This window comes from Podarcis tiliguerta, assembly GCF_965153285.1.
Source record: "Podarcis tiliguerta genome assembly, chromosome: 8".
NCBI classification, from domain to species: Eukaryota; Metazoa; Chordata; class Lepidosauria; order Squamata; family Lacertidae; genus Podarcis; species Podarcis tiliguerta.
Window position 1 is genome coordinate 82,349,391 of NC_139541.1, and position 21,144 is coordinate 82,370,534.

The 21,144-nt window shown below is 43.7% G+C and overlaps 1 protein-coding gene across 9 annotated transcripts in view; it reads left to right on the forward strand.

Moving 5' to 3' along the window:
- The window catches only part of BICRA (BRD4 interacting chromatin remodeling complex associated protein), a 98,251-nt gene that overhangs the window by 37,204 nt on the left and 39,903 nt on the right, over nt 1-21,144 (forward strand). For 2 of the 9 annotated variants that reach the window (XM_083454699.1, XM_083454702.1), the window contains exon 1: nt 4,382-4,529. The exons of the other annotated variants lie outside the window; for them this stretch is intronic. The gene's annotated coding sequence lies outside the window, so the exon portion shown is untranslated. Of the gene's footprint in view, nt 1-4,381; nt 4,530-21,144 lie in introns of those variants that run through there. 9 annotated transcript variants of the gene reach the window in all.

The following is a 21,144-nucleotide window of genomic DNA, read 5'->3' on the forward strand; positions in this document are numbered from 1 at the left end:
AAAAATACTACTGCACAAGGCATTAACTTTTAGGGGGAATCATAAAGTGAAATCCTTTGTTGTTGTTGGTTTGTTGACTGTCATGTTTCACATTAAATATGGTAGGAAAGTCTTGAAGGATCATAAAGGTGCCAGAGCGAGGCCCATATATATAATCTTTTAAAAAGGAGAGCCGTACTAAACATTGTGTTCAGGGCGAACTTGTTCATGCTTTTGAATATCTTGGGAATTGTCCATGGTTAAAACAGTTCAGATTGATGGGTTTTATAGTTGTCAGTATCCTGATTTTTATTGGCAAATCAAGCAGGTTGGTTGCCATTAGAGTTTCCTTGCTTTATTACTGTGCAATGTGTTAAGCTGAGAAACCAATAACAATATGCAACTTTTCAACTGAAATCAGATACTATGAAAATTTTGTCATCACAAATGGGCTTTATACTATATATTTTTATTGTGGTGTTCCGCTGTTTGTTGACTGTCTTTTTATCTCCTCCCCTTTCTTGGAATATTTCCTTTTCTCTTTTCATATAATCATAGAGTTGGAAGGGACCCCAAGGGTCATCTAGTCCAACCTTCTGCAATGCAGGAATCTGCGCTAAAGCATCCATGATAGATGGCTATCCAACCTCTATAAGATGATAATCAGAACAGGCTTTTCCATTGCTAAATGTGTACAATGTGTACAGGGAATTATTGGTTAGCATTTGAAATCCTCATCTGTATGCTCCTTCCTGTGACATGTACATGAAGCATGTGGAGTGCTGAGTAGAAACACTGATATAAATACTAATATAAATACTATTAATGAAATCTCCAGACAAATGCAGTTGCTTTTGTACTCATTGTTGTGCTGTGCCAAATCAACAAATATAAGCCAAGTTGACCTGGTGGTGGAGTGAGTGGGGGAAGACATTGCTAAGGTTTCATTCTTTTCAGGAAACCCCTCTTAAGATTGACACCCACATTACCGCTGTGTGTGCTGATATTTTTAAAACTTTCTTTTGCCTACTTGGCTCCAAGAAACCCTGTGTTTGGAGATCAGCTAGTTTTGTAATGCATGAATCTAGTCATCAAGGAAATAGCAGCTGCTCCTATTGCTTAAATTGTGGAGCTTTAAATGGGCTCCCTAGCTTGACTTAATAAAATAACAGATGTATGCAGTATCTGGTGAGTTCTTTTATTATTACTTTCTGAAAAGCAATGGCACAGCAGCAAAAAAGAAAGAAAGAAAAAAGTGAACACTTGCAGAAAGAGAAAAGTGGGGAATCAGCTTCACTTCCACCAGCTTCATAGAATACAAGTTATATTTACCACAACACAGCACAGTTCCTTGAACCGACTTAACATAAATGAAATATTCTAGGCAAGCCTTTCATAACCCCTGCAAATGAACTGCTGTATAACCCAGTTAAGAAACTTTTATTTCTCTTTAAGTACTTACACTGGGATACTTCATCAACTAAGATTGGTTTGTTCATTACATCAGAAACAGAGAGAGACAGTAATTTCCAAACATAAAAGCAATTCTGCTTTCACATTTACACCATGATGTAAATAGCAAGCCTTTTTGGGGAGGAGTGAGGCGGGGGAATCTCTTTTATAAATCAGATGGTACAGTAGCTCTCAAATTACACAGTAATTTAGTCTGGCAACTGAGATGCAACTTTTGTTTTCATATTTTTGCTGCCATGCTGCAAATGTGAGTTTCTCACATAGCCTGAGGTCTTCAGTTGTGTAACTTGCTATATATCCATTCCTTCTAATTCCTACCCCATCTTCATCATACTAGTGCTACTACACCAGCCTTAGTCCTGCTCCTTTGCTTTTTAACACAACCTTGTAAATATAAATTACTACTGTGCAATTTTATTTTATTTTTACTAGCTTCCTGGGGGTTGGTAGAGGAGGGATGGAGAATTCCACATCATTTCTATGCTGGGTGCAGTGAGGAGCAGGAACAACTCTGTCCTTCCTTCATCTCTCCCCAGTTGCCTATGTGAAATTTCATATGCATGTAGTTCCTGGTCACCAATGACTTCCAGGCTAGTGCTTCAATGCAAGGCTTCTTTAGGAGCAGCCTAACATGAAAAATGTGGCAGGTAAACAGAAAGGTTTCAAGTGGGAAAAGCATTGCTAGCTGAATTTCTACATGCCAAGCTGCTAGTAAAAGCAGCAATAGGAAGTTTGTAACCCAAATCAGAAGCATTCTGTTCTGTTAATTGCATAATGCTATCTTACTAACATAGTAATAGAAAAATTGCATCTAAAATAAACTACTGAGCCTCTTGGGCTTGCCGATCAGAAGGTCGACGGTTCGAATCCCTGTGACGGGTTGAGCTCCCGTTGCTCGGTCCCAGCTCCTGCCATCCTAGCAGTTTGAAAGCACTCAAGTGCAAGTAGATAAATAGGTACTGCTCCTATTCGGTGCTCCGTTGCGCCAGAAGCGGCTTGTCAGGCTAGCCGCATGACCTGAAAAAACTGTCTGCAGACAAACGCTGGCTCCCTCACCCTCCAAAGCAAGATGAGCTCATCTGCGACTGGACTTAGCTGTGAGGGGTCCTTTACCTTTACCTTTTTACCCATCAAGCAAACGTTAGATCAGGGCTGGAAAACCTTTAGCCCTCCAGATATTACTGGATAGCAACTCCCATCATCCTCAACCGCTGGCCCCACTGGCTGGAACAGATTCCTGGAGCTGATAGGTTCCCCATGTTGAGTTACATTTGTTTGTTTTATTATTTTCCATTTTGCAGAGAAAGTCAAGGCATATTAGAAAAAGTAAAAAGCAAAACAATTACGCTGACCATCAAAACAGCAACACCAGCAGCAGCACTTTTGTTGCTGTCTACTGCCCTTGCAGGGACGTGGGTAGTGCTGTGGTCTAAACCACTGAGCCTCTTGGGCTTGCGGATCGGAAGGTCGGCAGTTTGAATCCTTGTGATGGGGTGAGCTCCCATTGCTCTGTCCCAGCTCCTGCCAACTTGGCAGTTTGAAAGCACGCCAGTGCACGTAGATAAATAGGTACTGCTGCAGCAGAAAGGTAAACGTCGTTTCCGTGCACTCTGACTTCCGTCACTGTGTTCCATTGTGCCAGAAGCGGTTTAGTCATGCTGGTCACATGACCCAGAAAAGCTGCCTGTGGACAAATGCCAGCTCCCTTGGCATGAAGCTAGATGAGCACCACACCCCATGGTCACCTTTGACTGGACTTGACCATCCAGGGGTCCTTTACCTTACCTTACTTTTACTGTGGGGTTGGAGCTAAAGGATGCTTAAGGGGAACTACTTTTTATAGCTGCACCTGGTAAAGAGGGGAGCAAGTCCTCCCCAACTTTTTCTTGACTAGTCTTCTGGATTTGTCACTTAGGCCTTGAAAGGTTGGGTAGCTTGAGGGTCTAGAAAAGGTTTGGGCTTTGAAGCTTACATGGTGTACTTAAAAAAAAAAAAAGCGAGAGAGAGAAATTCCTGTGGTAGACCAACGTGTTTTAAAAATTACAACGTGTACATACACTGAATCTCTGAGGCATAACTAATATATGTCCATTGTTCCTAGCTTAGGAACACAAGAAATAGCTCAGAGAAAGGTCTGTCTAGCCCCGCATTATTTATAAGAATATCATCAATTTGAGGAGATCATTTGAGATCTTTTAACCCCATGCTGTGCTCTGTGATGTACCTTGGACCAATAGTTGTACTACTTCAGACATAATCCAGGAAGACTTTGGGTTGCTTCTGTTACCTCTGTCTCGGTCGCACACAAAGCCTCACACTTACAAGTATTGGTTGGTCAAAGTGGTTGTGTGTGAGCATTTGGAGGATGGCTGCTACCACCATAGGATCCACAAGTGAAGTGGCAAAACCACAACTCTCATCCGTGTACAGAATTCGGTGTCAACCAATAGGGTGGTGCCAATAAGATGGCTTTAAAGGGGGATTAGGCAAACTCATAGTCTGTTAAGGGCTATGTTGTGGCACCTCCTGGCTTACCACTTCTAAAAGGCGCAACAGAACAGTCACCTTTTCTTGCTTGTACGTTTTCCAGAAGATACAGGTAGCCTCTGTGGGGGAACAGGTTGCTAGACTAGGCATACTTTGTGGTCTGATCCAGCAGGGCGCTTCTTTTATTTTCTCCTTTCCTGTTGTCACCTTCCCAAGTGTCTGCTGATCTTCTTTGAAGGATAACCAGCTGCTTCTGTTTCCACGTTGGACAGATTCAGAAAGGGCAACTTTGTGATGTGTACAAATGCCCATTATGTGCTCGTGTATAAGACCAAGATCAGCTTTACCCCTGGATAACCATTAGAGGGGTAGTATTCCACAGCATTGGACTGCTAGGTGTGATTCTGTTTAAAAAGAAAAGGAAGCCAAGCAAAGGCAGCAGATTAGCTGCTCTATGGAGGAAAGAAAGGTCAGGCTACAACCATGAGATTCGTGTGGAAACATGACATTGAGGTTTTCAGTGAAGTTTGAATGGGAGAGCAGCAACCACATTCAGGACGCAGGGTTGTATTTCTTGTGCTAGCTGACAGGTGAGTTTTAATGTATAACAGAAGAATCCAGCATGACAGTAGCAATAGTGGGAACTCATGCAACAGGTTGTGTAGTCTATCGCAGAACAGAATTGCCAGCAACCTGCTTATGCATTCTCTTGCGTAAGTGTTTGCTTGTGCAAAACATTTTACCAGCAGAACAAGTATACTGCTAAGTGACTTTAACTTATTACTGCATTGGCTACAACCCACAGTGACCAAGTTCCAAAGAACTGCTTTCGGCACAACAGAAGGGGTGTAGGTTAGGTGTGGGTGTACGCCTGCCAGGGCCGTCTTACCCATAGTTGCTAGGGGTGTGGGGTACCCAGGCGCCAGGCTCTCAGGGGTGCCAGGCCGAGAGTCCGGGGCCTGAGAGTTGAGTCTGGGAAAGAGCCCACCCGTCAGTTGGAGCACCGCGGCGGGCTCTTCTGCTGCGGACAGCTCTGCGCCACAAGTTCGGGGGCAACAGAGCCAGTGAGATGCTGAGGTGGCCGGCCGGCTCTGCCCTCCTGCGTGCCTGGGACTGGGCAACTTTGGGGGGGGGCCGCCGGGCGGATCTTTGCACCCCGGCACCGCCTATGCTTAAGACAGCCCTGACGCCCACGTAGTGGGATTTTTGTCTTTGCCCTTTCCCACCTTTCAACTGCAGATCCACATGCCACATCACAAGCTGTTTTTGAAACTGTCCTCCATTTCAGATATTGCCTATCATGTTATATGTGAGACTGGTGTTTTCAGAAATAGAATTCAAATACATACAGTATTTAGTGGGTGGATCTAGCTGTATAATTCTTCGGGATACTTGTTGAAACTCATACAAGGTCTTGGAGGGAAGTGCAGAGAGGGCCGTAGAAAAGAATGGTGAATTGAATGTCTCAGTTTGGGAGTAGGTTTGTGTGCAGGTAAGGCTGGCTCACATATATTCTTCTGAGAAGTGTGTTGAGGGGAGGGGCAACAGTGCCGCCAGGAATAGCAAAGCTATAGGGCCAGATTGGAGGCACAAAGTGTCTTCACCACATCAAAAGTTGGCAACTTGGATAGAGTGATACATCCTTTGGGTTGACATAGTAAGCTCCTAGTAAGGATACTGAAGGGTTAATACCTGCAGGAAGTGCTGCATTCCTGTTACACACACTGCTCTTGATCTGATTTTCTGCTATCCAGGAGCCATAAACATAAGCCAGCTTTTCCCCATTTGGAGCCAGTGGGGCTAAGCCTTCTCAAGTATGCCAGGCTGCGAATTCTGCAGATTTCAGCCTCAGTCACAAAATACGTTTTCCTCCTGGCTTCCAAAGTTGCCTCGCAGTTCTATGCTAATTACACTGCCTCCTGTTGGCAATCGTAGGTGACATTTACCTACCTAACAAGCTGTTAGCTTTCCAGAGATGACCCTCTTGGGCTTACTATCTGCATGAAAAAGCCATGCCTGAGAAGTATTCTTACATGCCTAAGTATCCAATAGACTGTATGTTAGCACAGAATTCCCCCGCCCCCGTAAGACGATGTACTTTAATTGCAACCTCTAATTATGTTGATATGGAATACTCAGAGGATTAACTTCCTCTATTATTCAAAATAAGGAAGAACAAAAAGTGACTTGCATGCTTTCCTAAGATGTATGGAAAAGTTAATTCTGAAGTGAAATTTGCCAACACACTTTAATGGGGCATGGCAGCCACTAGGCCCCGCAGGTGCAGGTTGTACATTCTGCTTGCTCTCTTTTGCGAAGGACCATAGCTCAGTAGTAGCACATGTTTTTCATGCAGAAAGCCCTATGTTCAGTCCTTGGTATCTCCACTTGAAAGGATCAGGTAGCAGATGATGGGGAAGACATTTGCCAGGGAAACAGGAGATTCAGGAGTAGGCAATACTTGGCTACCTGGACAAATCATTTGGCTTCATACAAACCGGTTTCCCCTCTTCCTCTAGGCTGCTATGAGAAAGTATTATGTAAAATAAGCACCTGAGAGATGGCCCTAGCCAGAGGTGCCAACTTGAATAAGATATTGGAGGGGGCAGGTAAGCCCTGCCCCGCATAATTGATCACAAGACATGGTGCATGCGCACCATTTGAGTGGTAATGCCCATAAACTGGGGGGGAGCAGTCCCCTCAAATATTTTATTGGGGGAGCCAAAGGGACCTTGGCCCCTAATAATTGGCTCCTATGGCCCTGGCCAGAGCTTTGGGGCTTCTCCTGACTTTCCATGTTGTTGATAATAGGTAAAGGTACCCCTGACCGCTAGGTCCAGTTGCAGACAACTCTGGAGTTGCGCATTCATCTCACTCTAGAGGTTGAGGGAGCCGGCATTTGTCTGCAGACAGCTTCCAGGTCATGTGGCCAGCATGACTAAGCCGCTTCTGGCAAACCAGAGCAGCGCACAGATATGACCTTCCCGCTGGAGCAGTACCTATTTATCTACTTACGCTTTGAAGTCCTTTCAAACTGCTAAGTTGGCAGGAGCTGGGACCAAACAACGGGAACTTCAAACCGCCGACCTTCTGATCAGCAAGCCCTAGGCTCTGTGGTCAGCACCACCCATGTCCCATTGTTGATAATGCTGCTTCACTTATCACTTTTACTTACTCTAAGTTCAGAATCTTCAAAATGTACTAGAAAAGCATGGCATACATGCTTTTAATAGTAATCATCATCATCATCATCATCATCATCATCATCATCATGTCTCTCTTCCAGGGAGCTTACAGTAAAGCTGTATCATGTCCCTCAGACCATTCTCTGCGCCACGGTTTAGCTATTGCTATTGTTTAGCAGTGAAAGCCTAGTAAGCAAGAGAGTTTCAAACATCTGGGAGGACTTGTTTGTTTGTTTTGTCACTGTGTTGCAGATGGAGGCTTCAGTATCACCTCCACTGCAGATTGTGTCACTGGAAGGTTTTTTTCCTTTTTTCCTTGCTTTGTTGCCTCTTCCTGGTTTCACAAGTGTGTGGCGCACGCGCATATGAGTTCTAAAAATAGACTTAACATCAAGTGTTATCGCATAATAAATCGAGTTGGAACTACTGTTGGCAGTAAGCTTCTCCCTGCTTTGAACGGAATGAGAAGCTGCAAAAGAAACTGTAGCTCGGCTCCTAATATTATTACAGTCAATTCAGTATGCATTTGCACAGCTGTTACCGAAACATTTAAACATTCCTGTTGCCAAAAATATGTTCTCCTCTGTTCTGATAAATAAAAACGAGAAATAACATTTGATGCAGAAAGAAAGTAAGGGCATAGGAACATTTTTCTTTCTTAGAATCTGGGCTACACTACAATAAACATATTTTTGTCTTCTTTTTTTTTTTTAATCTAATTCCTTCCAAATTTAGCAAACCATCATTTGGAAAATAAGAGCCCCATTCTTGGCTCTGATCTTTTTTTCCTCTTCAAGAGTTTGGCTGCTCTCCTGAAACCACTTACTCACAAGTAGTCCCAGGATTGTGGTGCCTCATTATGGTTTCTTAGCCATCACAATATTTTAAAATAAAAAATAGTTAACCTGAACATTGAGAAATAAAATGGATGCAACTCCCCTTCTCTTCTCCCCCCTTCTATTTAATAACCCTTTAATTGAAAAGTGTTTTGATGGATTTCATTTTCCCCTCTGCATGCCTTGCGTGCTTGTAGAAGTGCTTTGTGGAAGTGTCTCCCAGCTCTGCCTAATGCTTATATTCAAGAATATTTACAAAGCATGAGTAAGCGCAGTTGTACTTTTGCTCTGTGTGAGTAATGCAACAAATCCTCCAGGGGAGATATCAGAAATATTTGCCTGTGACAGCAAGACGGGATCAGATGTATGAAACCTCAAAGTGGTGGGGGTGTATGTGGATGAACTGCAACCAGACTAGTGTCAGTAAAACATGTGTTCTAGATGTGGGTGAAGGGGAGAGAAATGAAAATAATTAACTATATAAATAATACAAATCCTTCCTTCAGTTCTTTAATCCATTAACAGAAAGTGGTTTGTCACAATTAAAATGAGATTTAAGCATTGCATAAGCACCTTATCAGAATGCAACAGAACAGAGGGAGAAAAATATGCCTCTTGCCTGCTCAGCTCAGTACAGCTGAGCTGATTTCACTTGTATGCTCTTCTATACAGTGGAACCTCGGGTTATGTATCGTCCTCCTTACAAACGCTTCGGGTAACGAGCTTCGCTGACCAGGAAGTAGATGCTCCCGGTAGCTATCTTTGCCCCAGGATGCGAGCGAAAGTTGCGGGGCGGCAGCAGGAGGCCCCATTAGCGAAAGGGCGCTTCATGTTAAGAATGGTGTCGAGTTAAGAATGGACCTCCGGAACGAATTAAGTTCGTAACTGGAGGTACCACTGTAAATATATTTGCCTTGAGGTGTGTGTAAGCATTTTGGTCATTTTCTGATTGCTGCCCTATTTAAAAGCTACTTCACTACTTTCTTCAGAGGGGAGAGCCTTGTATGTCTAGGCAAGGAACACCAAGAAAAGGTGAACTTACTTGGTGAGCATAGCTGTGTGCTCTGCAAAATGCTGAAAACAGAAAACCGGCAGCCAGGTCCCAGATTCAGGGTTTAGATGAATCTTAGCCTCTGAGGAGGGATCCTCTGCACCTATACCTATAAGAATAGATAAAACCTGGGAGAACTCTTGCCTCTCTGACATTGGTAAGGTAAAGGTAAAGGGACCCCTGACCATTAGGTCCAGTCGCGGACGACTCTGGGGTTGCGGTGTGCATCTTGCTTTACTGCCTGGACACTGCCCAGACACTGAGGTCCAGTGCTGAGGGCCTTCTGGCTGTTCCCTCGCTGCGAGAAGCCAAGTTATAGGGAGCCAGGCAGAGGGCCTTCTCGATAGTGGCACCTGCCCTGTGGAACACCCTCCCACTGGATGTTAAAGAGAAAAACAACTATCAGACTTTTAGAAGACATCTGAAGGCAGCCCTGTTTAGGGAAGCTTTTAATGTTTAATAGGTTATTGTATTTTAATATTCTGTTGGAAGCCACCTAGAGTGGCTGGAAAAACCCAGCCAGATGGGCGGCGTATAAATTATTATTATTATTATTATTATTATTATTATTATTAACTGGCCAAGGGAGCCGGCGTACAGCTTCTGGGTCATGTGGCCAGCATGACTAAGATGCTTCTGGCGAACCAGAGCAGCGCACGGAAACGCCGTTTACCTTCTCGCAGGAGCGGTACCTATTTATCTACTTGCACTTGACGTGCTTTCGAACTGCTGGGTTGGCAGGAGCTCTGACACTGGTACTAGTTGCATTTGCACATATTAACCCTAGTTTAGCATTACATGCATAAGCCTCTGGCTCCTGCAAATATTTCTCTAAGTCCATAGGAGAATATCAGAAGCTTTTACTCCTGTTTTCAACTAATGTCAGTTACTTGTTATGTCTGAACAAGGGAAAGCTTGTTAGTGTAAGTCATCTAGGGCAGAATCATTTTAAGTTTTTCCCTCCACAGAAAATATTCTGTCTCATAAATTTATGAACCAACCCGGACTCCGCGCTTGTCATCCAAGGCCCTTCTTTATGTCCCCCCTCCCCGGGGGATTTGGAGGGCCACAACATGAGGCCTTTTTGGTGGTGGCACCCTGTCAGTGGAGTGCTCTTGTCAGAGAGACTTCCCTGGCACTATCATTACATGTCTTCAGATGCTAGGCAAAAGACTCAGGTCTTTGGCCATTAAATACCGGTAGTTTTTGTTAAAGCTGATCGGGGGGACTGTTACTATGATTATTATGTTATTATACTATCTATTATTATGTTTTTTATTATATTTTATTATTATGCTCCATAAAATTTGTTCTTAATGTTGTACACCGCCCTAGGATCTTTTGATAAATGGTGGTATATAAATTGAATAAATAACAATAACAACAATGAATGAATGAATGCCAATTGCAAATGCCATTTTAGTCAAACTTGGCAGTGTCAACATTTTTAGTTTTGTTTACTAAATGCAAGTAAAATATGCCAAATTAAATCACTCTCTAAGTAAATTTTGCTAGTAAAATTGTCCTATGTAAATTAGCTTAATTGCCCTATGCAAATTACCCTATGTAAATTAGTAAAAGAGTCAGAAATTGGTTGGTGGATGTCACAGGGAGTGGAAGAAACAGCTTGTTTTGTAAGATTAGACTAAGTATAGAAATTATGGCATAATTTCTGAGGGTAAATGGAACTTGTGCATAAGATAATCTTTGCCTGTTTACACCGAAATAACAAAAGGAAAGCATATGTAGAATACATAAAGAATAATAGCTAACTTAATAGGATTCAATTTGCCTGTGAGCAGATTTCAGGCAAACTTTTCCCCCAACTTTTTAAAATATGGTGTTTCTTTTAAAGTAAAATGTTTAGCTCAGACATCTTTTTCTGGCTATCAGAGAATACAGTAAATCTTCAAACAGGAAGGAAAAATTGTGAAAGGGTGAGAAGCACACCAGGCATGGCTTGGTGGTGGTATATAAAAAGCAGATCAGGCTTGGTGGTAGATTCATTAGTGTTTATAAGCCTCAAGTATTAAGAATATTAAGTCAAGAGATGGTTAAACAGCGAAGTAATGAGTAGCTATGAAGGTGATCATATAAAGTTATATGTACTGTTCTTGCTCTATTGAGAGCTTTTACAAAGAGAACTCGGAAACATGAAAACAACAGTTGGCTTGTACAATATTGTTGATGTAAAGTACTTGGAAGCTAGTCCTTTCTGAAAAAACTGTGTGACATGAAACAGGAAGTACAGTAGCATGAGTCAGTTGTTTCTCAGGCTATCTCTCTTTCTCCTCACTCATTTGACTTCTAAAAGAATGAAACTGTAATCAGGAATCTTGTAATTAATTGTCAGTGGTAAGGTAAGGTAAGGTAAAGGACCCCTGGACGGTTACGTCCAGTCAAAGGCAACTATGGGGTGCGGCCCTCATCTCGCTTCAGGCCGAGGGACCTGGCGTTTGTCCACAAACAGCTTTCCAGGTCATGTGACCAGCATGACTAACCTGCTTCTGGCGCAATGGAACACCGTGACAGAAACCAGAGTGCACGGAAATGCCATTTACCTTCCCGTCGTAGCAGTACCTATTCATCTACTTGTGCTCACATGCTTTTGAACTGCAAGGTTGGCAGAAGCTGGGACAGTTAACAGGAGCTCACCCCACCAGGCGCATTCAAACTGCCAACCTTCTGATCGGCAAGCCCATGAGGCTCAGTGGTTTAGACCACAGCACCACTCACATCCCTTTCTCCTAAAAGTTGGCACATCCATGATATAACTTGACTGTCGGTTAAATGGTAAAGTTACCAAGGGAACTACATAAGGTAAAGGTAAAGGTACCCCTGCCCGTATGGGCCAGTCTTGTCAGACTCTAGGGTTGTGCGCTCATCTCACTCTAGAGGCCGGGAGCCAGCGCTGTCCGCAGACACTTCCGGGTCACGTGGCCAGCGTGACAAGCTGCATCTGGAGAGCCAGCACAGCACACGGAACGCCGTTTACCTTCCCGCTGGTAAGCGGTCCCTATTTATCTACTTGCACCCGAAGGTGCTTTCGAACTGCTAGGTTGGCAGGCGCTGAGACCGAACGACGGGAGCGCACCCCGCCGCGGGGATTCGAACCGCCGACCTTCTGATCGGCAAGTCCTAGGCGCTGAGGTTTTACCCACAGCGCCACCCGCGTCCCACAGGGAACTACATACCACAATAGTATTTACTCTTGCCCAGGACTTAACTATCCCTTTGATTTCCATGACATAGCAAATACAAGGCACACTTCATCTCACTGAATTCATTGCTTTCATGTATACCTAATTCCTTGCTGGTTCCCAGCCTTACTTAAGCAACATATTCCTCAAGTGCTAGTTATGATTTTGCTCCTCACTTACAGAAGTCAGGTAGTTGTTCCTTCTTATGCAGGTTTTTGTTCTAAACTATAAAAGAGCACAGAGCCGATCTGCTTCTGCTGCTGAAAGCTTTCAGAATTTGGAATATATGAGAAACGGCTGCAATTTTTAAAATCTAAGGTTATTATGTTTTTCTTGTCTCGTAGAATTTTAAAATGGAAACTATCATGCTAAGAACACCTGATTTCTACATATTAGATTTACTCCCAAGAGGCTTCTAGGTTCCCTTTTAGTCATTAATTAGTCAAGCTTCGCAGCTCTCCTGGGAGGCTGTCAAGTATATTCTGATTGGTAAACAGAGTCATGGAGAGGTGAAGTGGCTTCTCCAAGGACACAAAAGCTTAACAGAAGAATCAAGAGTATAACCCAAGAGTGCTTGTACCCTGTCCTCCTATCCTGGTAGGACATATTTTCCCCAGATCTGGAATCTGAGCTCAAAGCTCCTCCATGGGTTTGGCACGAATCCCTGTTGCCTGTATGGCACCCATGGTCGCCTATGCTCTAATCCAGCATTTCTAAACTTCTGAATTCATTGACCCTTTGAATAGCTTATAAGGTTGTCATCAACCCCAACCCAAGTTCAGAAAAAAGTTAAGAAATATCAGTATATAATCAACATTCATTGATCATTAGTCACCTTTACTAGGAGTCATAAAACAAAAAAAAAGGGAGCAAAACAATAAGGCAGCATGGTCTGGGAATACTGTTGTATTGTAGAACCATCTTACTAAATAAAAGTTAAAGAGACCCTGACTATTAGGTCCAGTCATGGCCGACTCTGGGGTTGCGGCGCTCATCTCACTTTATTGGCCGAGGGAGCCGGCGTCCAGCTTCCGGGTCATATGGCCAGCATGACTAAGCCGCTTCTGGCGAACCAAAGCAGCACACGGAAACGCCGTTTATACCTTCCCCCCAGAGCGGTACCTATTTATCTACTTGCACTTTGACGTGCTTTCAAACTGCTAGGTTGGCAGGAGCCGGGACTGAGCAACGGGAGCTCACCCCATCACAGGGGTTTGAACCGCTGACCTTCTGATCGGCAATCCCTAGGCTCTGTGGTTTAACCCACAGCGCCACCCGCGTCCCTTATCTTACTAAATAAGAGCTTCCTAATTGGCAAGGGAGATACACTCTGCATAGGCCAATGCCCGTTATTTCTGAGGCTCATAGTTCCTTTTTTCTTTTCTTTTTTTTCTTTTTTTGCACAATACCTTGTAAACTTCTTTTCCATTCGAGACCCTTTTCAACCCCATGATCTTTATTCCCCACCTCCCAGCACAGTCCAATCAACCTCAAGGGATAAATATGAACCACCTTGGGAAACCCTGCTGAAGTCTGCTATGCTGCTGATGCTATGCTATGCTGATTTATTCCCCCCCCCCCACAAAATTTGTATACTGCTTGATTGTAAGAAAACCTCGAAGAAGTTTACAAAACAATAAAAATATGTTCCTTTTTTTATTAGACTTTTTAGTTGTTTGTCTCACAAAGGTCTTCAGGCAACTTACACAAAGAAAAAGATATACAATGCATATTACATGGTGGGGAGAGTGGAGGGAATCATACATTAACATTTCATATAACACCCATTAAAAACACATGCTCAAATAATAAAGCATTCTCAGACCCACTAATTAATTAACAAATAAACAAAAATGAGGAAAACCTTAACCTTTCCCTAGTCCAAAAATCATTCCCATGAAACCAACGACAACAGCAACAATTTATTATTTATACCCTGCTCATCTGGCTGGGTTTCCCCAGCCACTCTGCGCGGCTCCCAACAGAGTGTTAAAAATAGAATCAAACATTTAAAACTTCCCCAAACAGGGCTGCCTTCAGATGTCTTCTAAAAGTCAGATAGTTGTTTATTTCCTTGACATCTGATGGGGGGGGGGGCTTTCCACAGGGCGGGCACTACCACTGAGAAGGCCCTCTGCCTGGTTCCCTGTAACCAGTTCCCAGTGAGGGAACTGCCAAAAGGCCTTCGGTGCTGGACCTCAGTGTCCTGGCTGAACAATGGGGGTGGAGATGCTCCTTCAGGTATCCTGGGCCAAGGCCATTTAGGGCTTTAAAGGTCAGCACCAATACTTTGAATTGTGCTCAGAAACATAATGGGAGCCAATGTAGGTCTTTCAGGACCAGCGTTATATGGTCTCGGCCGCTCCCAATCACCAGTCTAGCTGCCACATTCTGGATTAGTTGTAGTTTCCAGGTCACCTTCAAAGGTAGCCCCATGTAGAGTGCATATCAGTAGTCCAAGTGGGAGATAACTAGAGCACGCACCACTCTGGCGAGACAGTCTGTGGGCAGGTAGGGTCTCATCCTGCGTACCAGATGGAGCTGGTAGACAGCTGCCCTGGACACAGAATTGACCTGCACCTCCATGGACAGCTGTGAGTCCAAAATGACTCCCAGGCTGCGCATCTGGTCCTTCAGGGGCACAGTTACCCCATTCAGGACCCGGAAGTCCTCCACACCAGCCTACCCCCTGTCCCCCCAAAACAGTACTTCTGTCTTGTCAGGATTCAACCACAATCTGTTGGCCACCGCCTTTTATTTATTTTTCTTTTAAGTTATTTGTAGTGAGTGACAGGTTTATAATAGGTGTCATAATAGGGACTGGTGCTGTGATGTTGCAGCAAAATCACAAAGCCTAACCAATGTTAGCTGATACACATGGGTTTGGATCCAGAACTATTAATAATAACATTATCGAATGCTAGTAGGGTTGAAAATAAAAAGGACAAGTCCAGGATACATGGTGGTTCACTCATCTGTTGGCAAAGAAGACACTATAATAGTAACAGGTATTGACTACAGTGGTACCTCAGGTTAAGTACTTAATTCGTTCTGGAGGTCCGTTCTTAACCTGAAATTGTTCTTAACCTGAAGCACCACTATAGCTAATGGGGCCTCCTGCTGCCGCCCCGCCGCCGGAGCACGATTTCTGTTCTCATCCTAAAGCAAAGTTCTTAACCTGAAGCACTATTTCTGGGTTAGCGGAGACTGTATCCTGAAGCGTATGTAACCTGAAGCGCATGTAACCCGAGGTACCACTGTACTCGGTATGAGATCTTGCCAGAGTAACACTGCTATCATCAGAAGTGACCTTATTGCATGTTCCCTCCACCAGTGAGGTGCAGAGGCCCAGAACTGTGTCTTTTAATTAAGAAGTATTCCGATAACAGAACAAACCGCCCTGAAAGATTCAGCGACCCATCCTATTGGGCATGGTCAGATGATGGGCTAAGACGCTTCTTTGAAAGTCTGTTTTGTGGTATGGCTTACTAGTCCTGATTTCTTCATTATTTGGTGCTGTGTAGCTTGGGGTGGGGTGCTGCTGCTGTTGGATTATTTATTTACTGTGATGGTGGTTTCTATATCTGTTTTCTGCCCCAAGGCCCCCAAAGCGGTGAACAGCACATTAATACATCAAAATATACAGTGAAGTACAATGAAATGATGTCAATCAGTCACATAATACTATGAAATGCCAATACCCTAACAGGAAAACTAGAAGAAACCTTCCCAAGCTATAGGATTAAGTGCTCTCACCAATCCTATATTCCATGCAGTTAGGGGCTAGAAATTTGAACAATGAGAAACAAACAGACAAATAAACCTTATCCCAAGTAGAAGCATGTTCTCACCAACCGCTTAGCATTCTACCTATTCAGGGTATATCAGGACATTTTATAATATTGGTTGGATACTGCCTTGTTTATTTCATTGAAAAGTATAGACAGTAAATATTTTTTTTAAATAAAACCTGACCTTATGCATACCTGATTCAATAGGGGCAGTTGCTACTGTGTTCTGTGTTGGTCTGAGAGAATAAGAGATGGAAAAACATCATTATAATGAGCCACCCCTTTGCATTATTGAATCTGGCCCATAATTGAAATCTGTGTTGACAACTTTAAAAGCTATTCCTATACATATTAAAAACCCATGCCACTCTTGCATACAGATTTTCGATGCACTAAACATTTTGTGATGGGTCCAGTTTCTGAAAGGAATAAAATGTTTGCTTCCTATTTATACCTAAGATCTAGCCTCCATTTCATTCTGCCCCTGATGAAAGTGTAACTTGAAAACCTTAATATTCTAGCAGCAAGAAACTGCTCAAATAAAAACAATCACCTCTCAAGTTTTATGTCTCTTCTTTACTTGATTTGAGGCAATCTGTCTAAATTTTACACTTGAACATGCACCGAATTTCCTTCTATAAACAGCTGGGCACTCCCGTGATGCTGTCCAGTCTCAATGCATTTCTCTTTCTCGGAATGGCCATCAATAGCCTGTTGTATCCATCCCTTCTGTAGCCAAAGACCCCCCTCTGCAACAATCCTTTGTGGTTATAGTGGCATTTCAGGCCCTCCCTCACCCCCTGCTGCAGCTCGGCAGGCAGTCTTGCTGCTTTAGAGGTCTGCGGTGATTCAAGCCTAGTGCCATTGGTCAGGACATGAATCCCAGCCAAGCTGGGGAGAGCGGAGGAGGGGGAACAAGAGCGACACACACCATGTGTTGGCACACAATACCAGATGCTGGTTTTCATAATGGGGAAGCCTTTTTTTCCTCAGGCACCATTCATTGTTCAGCAGCCCCTGCAGAAGAGCTGTAAGAATAAAACCCTTGGTAGGTGGATGAAAGTGTAAACTGGGTGGTGGTCTGAATATTTTTTTTTGGTGGACTGTACTTCTGTAAATGAGAAGGCAAACCTCCAGGAAGATATCATCACATCATAGCTGGTTCTTTTGCCGCTTTGTAGATATTTTCTGCAATTTTGCTGTTGTAATAAATGGGTTGCCATCTGTGAAGCTTTATTGCCTTCCCCCAGTTTTACATTTGTGCTTGGTTTCGTGTGATCATTGAAGATGAGAGCTTGAAAAAAGCCTGTGCTGCTTCTCTACAGCTGTAAAGAAATAGTCTTCCTCCATGCCTTCAACTTGTTCTCTTTTTTCCAGTACCTGTATATGTATAAGTGTCGTACAGACAGAACTGAGATTTTTACTCACAGAGAGAATGCATGCTCAGTCTGAAAAACCACTCAGCAGGGATAAGCCTTATAGAAATGAATCTCAGTTGCAGAATGTAAGAAGGATCAAAGGGTTTTCAAATGCTGCATGTACACAAAGTATGCATGCACGCAGCTCCCACAGTATTTACAAGGTTGCATAGTTATGTGTTTGTCTGAAATAATTCTTCTTCCATAACACAGATGGCTTACTGGAGTCAAGGGTCCTCAAATTTGGCTAGCTTACTAACTAGCCTTAATATTGGTTGCCCCCATTTCTCTTCCATGTAATTTCTTGAGCATGGGGAGAAGGCTCTGGAGGGTGTGTGTGTAAAAGGAGTTGTCCTCTTCCTTTTTACTGGTAGCTGCTTTTGCATCTCCAGAGTGCCAATATGAAGTATGAGCTTGATTTCAGCCTCTCAACGGAGTTCCCTGGATCAGAACCCTTGGGGGAGAGGAACACCTTCCACCAGACACAGTGAAAAATCTCTCTAAATTCTCTGCAGTTCAAAGGAGGCAGAGGCAATTGCCAGAAGGACAGAGGTGGCTACCACTGAGTATTTGGCACCTGGATTTGTGGACTTGTGGGTAGGCATAGAGAGAGTATGAGAACACTGCTGTAGACTATCTCTGATTTTTGAGCTGTGGGCAGAAACCTCACAGCCATGAGGTTTACAAATTTGAAGTATTTATTTCAGAGCATTTTTAACCCACCCATCGTCCAAACATCTCAAGGCAGGTTACAGAATTCAAAGTAAAAGTAATATATCCACATTGCGGGGGAGTAGATTTTTTTGACAGGACCAGTATTCCATAGCTGCCTGGACACATACAGTGGTACCTCGGGTTACAGACGCTTTAGGTTATAGACTCTGCCAACCCAGAAATAGTACCTTGGGTTAAGAACTTTGCTTCAGGATGAGAACAGAAAACGTGCGGCGGCAGCAGCTGGAGGCCCCATTAGCTAAAGTGGTGCTTCAGGTTAAGAACAGTTTCAGGTTAAGAATGGACCTCCGGAATGAATTAAGTTCTTAACCCAAGGTACCACTGTAGATAGGAAATGTCCAAAGTGTCAGCACCTGGTATGCTTGTCGGAAACCGTCTCCTAACTATATCCAAGGCTACCCTTCCTGAATCCCAAAATGGTTTTCGACCTTCTAGGGGACAGTGTTGAAGCAATGATTCTTCAACATCAACTTCGTTGGACTGGTCATGTTGTTCGGATGCCTGATTATCGTCTGCCAAAGCAATTACAGTGGTGCCTCGCAAGACGAAATTAATTCGTTCTGCGAGTTTTTTCGTCTTGTGAATTTTTCGTCTTGCGAAGCATGACTTCCTATAGGAAATGCATTGACGGTTTCCCATAGGAATGCATTGACGGTTTTAAGAAAAAGGTGCAAGACGTTTTCGTCTTGCGAAGCAAGCCCATAGGGAAATTCGTCTTGCAAAGCAACTAAAAAAACAAAAAACTCTTTCGTCTTGCGAGTTTTTCGTCTTGCGAGGCATTTGTCTTGCGAGGTACCACTGTACTCTATTCTGAACTTAAAAATGGAAAGTGTAATGCTGGTGGTCAACAAAAGAGGTTTAAAGACTGTCTCAAAGCAAATCTTAAAAAATGGAGTATAAGCACCGACAACTGGAAAACACTGGCCTGTTTGTGCTCCAATTGGAGAACAGCCTTTACCAAAGGTGTCGTGGACCTCGAAGATGCTCGAACTCAGGACGAAAGGGAAGAAACATGCTAAGAGGAAGGCACAGTTTGGCAAACCCCTCACCACGATCAACTCCCACCTGGAATCACTGTGGAAGGACGTGTGAATCCAGAATTGGCCTCCACAGTCACCTATGGACACACCATTAAGACTGTGTTCATTGAAGACAACCTTACTTGGCTACAAGCGATCGCCAAAGGAAGAAGATGATACTTGTAGCGAGAGGTCATTCCATAGCTGGGGGGCCATCACAGAGAATGCTGTATCCCATACTACCTTCCAATGTGTCAATCCGTTGGTAGGTTAACAGGAGGGGCCGCCTCCCTCATCCAGTCTGTTTCTGCCTCCAAGCACAGAGTAACACTTGTTTGGAATGGAGTCTACTGACATGTAGCCCTAATCAAATGCCACATCCTATATTATGGCTTTTTTGGTGCCAAGTGAGGACCATTTAATTCTTCGAGGCCTTTAAGTTTTAAAAAATGTGTTAGTGCTCTTTGCACTGTTTTTGTCCTCTAGTGTTGGTTTTATTCTTGTTTTACTTTGTGGCTGTTTTAATTCATTTTTAGATCATATGTTTTTATATATATTTTTTATAGTTTTATTATTTTAATCTTTATTTTGTAAACTGCCCCCAGAACTTTGGGCAATATAGAATCATACTTAATAAATATAATCCAGCATATTGGCTTTAGGGCAGGAAAATGCAATCCTGATTTCCTACCAAACATTTCTGCTTTGCAGTAATTCTTTCCACGTCAACTTGTTGGAATTCCTGCTGGTCTGCCCAATATCATAGAATGTGTGTGTTGCAGGGACTTCTGGGTGATTTCTGTGGGGTGCATGTTTTAATTCACATGGAGCACTGGTCAGGGCCACTTGACTTCACTGTCTTTCTCCATGACCTGAGAATGCACCCTGGGACATAGAAATGGATGGGCAAACTGGTGTGTTTGAAACTCAAGACTTGGTTAATATGGCAATAAAGGTAAAAGGGTAAAGGGACCCCTGACCATTAGGTCCAGTCGTGGCCGACTCTGGGGTTGCGGCGCTCATCTCGCTTTATTGGCCGAGGGAAGCGGTGTACAGCTTCCGGGCCAGCATGACTAAGCCGCTTCTGGCGAACCAGAGCAGCGCACAAAAATGCCGTTTACCTTCCCGCCGGAGCGGTACCTATTTATCTACTTGCATTTTGATGTGCTTTCAAACTGCTAGGTTGGCAGGAGCAGGGACGGAGCAACGGGAGCTCACCGGCAAGTCCTAGGCTCTGTGGTTTAACCCACAGCGCCACCCGCGTCCCTAATATAGCAATAGCAGCCATTGTTTCTATGTCTTTCATACAGTTTCATGGAGGGCTGGCCCACTTATGAGGCAAGCGCCTCAGGCAGCAGGATCCACAGGGGCAGTGGATCTGGCCTCCAAGGAATGCATTGCCTCCCCAGCGGCAGCACCAAATGCCACCTCTATAGTGGCCTCTCAGACAGTAGGAGGCACTGCTGCTCTCCTTCCACTCTTGTCCCCAATGCAGATCTTTATTCCTCACTTGTTCCTGATGTGGATCTTCAGTTGCCCCATCCCTGGTTGGTGGGGGGCAGACATCATTTTGTGGTTTGCCTCAGGTGCCAAAACGTCTTGGTCTTACGTTTGCAAATAATTTTAAGTGAGAGTAGAATTTGGATTGTGTCCCCATATGAAGTCGCTTTTGTTCTGTTCCTGGACATTGAAACATCTTTCCAGCCTTGAACATTATATGAACAATTTCCTGGCCTGCAGTGCCATAGTCACTGGTGTGAATGGCATTTTCTCAGTAAGAAAACAATGTTTCTGTCTCCACCTCTGCCCCCCACCTCCCCATTTCCCTGAGGAATTAATGTGAAGTGGACTATATCACAGTAACATAAGGAGGCATCTGCTATTACTAGGGCCCTATTATGAAATTCACTTTCCGGTTCTTCGGGAAAATTGTACCTTTTTTAAGAATTCCAATTCTATCTTATGCAGTG